Raw genomic sequence first — 2896 nt, 5'->3', positions numbered from 1 at the left:
CGGAAAGTTGCCGGCAGTATACTTGCAATCTAAAGCTGCGTTACATATGTCCTTGTCGTTGTAAAGCTCATACAGCTCATCGTTGTATCGTCTGCGGTACTCGCCGTCGTCAACGCGTAAAGGCCTGTAAATCTTCCGCAATATCTTACTCTCGAACACTCCAAGAGCCGCCTCATCGGATGTTGGCATTGTCCATGCTTCTGCGCCATATAACAGCACGGGCATGATGAGTGACTTATGGAGTGTGGTTTTCGTACGTCGAGAGAGGACTTTAATCCTGAATTGCCTACTCAATCCAAAGTAGCACTTGTTGGCAAGCGTAATTCTGCGTTGGATTTCCATGCTGACATTATTATCGGCGTTAATGCTGGTTCCCAAGTAAACGAAATTCTCTACTCTCTCGAAATTATAACTGTCAACAGTGACGTGGGTGCCAAGGCGCGAATGTTCTGACAGTTTGTTTAATGACAGGAGATGCTTCGTCTTGTCCTCGTTTACCACCAGACCCATTCGCTTTGCTTCCTTATCTAACTTGGAAAAGGCAGAACAGACTCCGCGGTTCTTGTTACCGATGATGTCGATGTCATCGGCGTACGCCAGCAATTGCACGCTCTTGTAGTAAATTGTTTCTGAGCGGTTGAGTTCTGCAGCTCTTATATCTTCTCCAACATCAGATTAAAGAAGTCACATGAAAAGGAGAAAAAATAAGATAAGATTATTACAAAAAGTTAGTAATAGCGACATAAATTACTCCAATAACTTAATATTTACAATTTTTTTTCTCTGTAGAGAACATAGAGAAGCTTGTATGTATGTATATATGCATATACCCCAGACCTTCTTTTGTTCACCCTTCGATTAGCACCGGGCATTCAACATTTTAATTCAAGTAGGAAGTAACAATATTAAAATTTAAAACTAATTCAAGAACGAATTAAATAGAATTACAATCTGAAATGGCATGGCGAATGACTAACGCTGATGAGATGACATGATAAGATTAGTAGACTCATGGCTCTTTGGAATCTGCCTTATGGGCAGCAGCGCCGCCGTATTCTCAGCCAAAGAAAAAGAAGCATTAATAATTAATTTATTTGAATAAAATATTGACTAATGAATATACAGTATTTAATTGGTTCGCTTTCTCTAATAACGCTGTAACCGGATTTTAGCTGATTCGAAAAAAGCAAGTCAATCAGTTATATCAAGGGGCAATGCCAATTGAAAGCGCCAAAGGATGCCAAATCCTTCCCCACCTAGTCTTTCCATCGCAGAGAAGTCCTCCGTCATCTGCTGCCACGAACCGAGACCGCATTGAAGGATTTTAAGGCCCCTATTACGGTTCACAACTCAACTTAGTTTTACCGATGAGCCCGAGGATGCTAGTGCTAGGCAACTAACAGACAACTCCGTTTTTAAAGTTGGATTGAGTTGTGTCCCACAATACCAATTCACAACTTACAACTCAGGGCCTAAGATAGAAGCGTTTATCAAAATTCGCGTACACCGATTGTTTGCTTCATAGCAGGAGATATTTTATCTTTATCTTGCAAAGGTCTGGTTGTACTACTTGCGAATCGGCACGGCCCACTCAGTTCCAATAATCCTAACGTTATAGCCAGGGATCTAATCCTAGATTTCTTATTATTTTTCAGCAGTAAGCATTCAAACCTAGCCAATAACAAGATTGTGGGGCATAATTTTTTCTGTTAGTTTTGACATGAATGAATATCCTGCAAAACATCTTTATTTTCATAGCAAAATTACCCTGTTCAATATATCTTCAGTGATATTTATCCAGCAGCCACTCTCCCTTCTTCTTCTTATTTGACGCTGTAACCCCCTAAGCGATTTTTGCCGAGATCAGCAAAGCACGCCAGTCTTGTCTCTTCTGTGCCAACTGAAGAAAGGCCTTCTCCACTTGGTCTTTCCATCGCAGTGGGGGCCTCCATCTCCCTTTGCTATCACCAGCGGGTTCCGGGCTGAATACTTTCAGAGCTGGAGCGTCGGTGTACATTCGAACGACGCGCTAAGCCCGTGGAGCCGCTGTATTTTAGTACATGAACAAGTTCAATGGACGGATTTGTAAGTATACAATTTTGAAAGTGCCCGGCGTCGCGGCGGTCCGCGTTCGCGCGCCACCCCGCGCCGCGCCGCACCGCGTTCGTCGTCGCGCTCAAGTCCCCCGCCCCTCCCCTCCTTTCGCAATTATGTACTAGTGGCATTATAACCGTTTAGAAAAGGGAAAAATGATAAAATAACTCCAGTTCACTTCTGAAACTGCTTTTTGATGTCGTCCAAGCAATGGGAATTATTGTGTATGGTGTTGTTGCATGCTGCATCCCACACATAGTGGAATTTACCAGGTGTCACTGCTTTATTTGAAAATTTGCCTATACAAGTAATTTTTAGCAAAAAAAAACCGACTTCAACTCTCATATAAAAAAATATATATATATATATATCTCATGATCCACTGATCGGATCTTAAACAGATTAGTATGGGACGACCTCTGAGACACTACCTTTCCGATGCAAAAAGAATTATCGAAATCGGTTGACGTGGTCCAAAGTTATGCGGTAACATACATAAAAAAAAAAAAAAATATTCCGACGAACTGATAACCTCCTCCTTTTTTGGAAGTCGGTTAAAAATGTGACTATAAGGCAGCCGAATGTCAGAAAATAAAGCGAGAAAGCCGTTTTATTACTTCATCTGTTTATTGCGACATGGTTCCATGCAAACATTTTAAGGTTTTCCAGCAATGTTTTTAACAACATACTAAAAAGCATGCAGAAAAAAATCATACAAAAGCGCTATGACCAATATGCGGAGCAGTTTTTAAAGAATATGCTTTTCCTATATTTTGTTAGACTTTTCATAAGTAAAAATATT

The sequence above is a fragment of the Rhagoletis zephyria genome, unplaced genomic scaffold (assembly GCF_001687245.7).
Source record: "Rhagoletis zephyria isolate East Lansing unplaced genomic scaffold, Rhagoletis_zephyria_1.1 Rzeph_scaffold_02148, whole genome shotgun sequence".
Taxonomy (NCBI): Eukaryota; Metazoa; Arthropoda; class Insecta; order Diptera; family Tephritidae; genus Rhagoletis; species Rhagoletis zephyria.
This window is presented reverse-complemented; position numbering follows the sequence as displayed.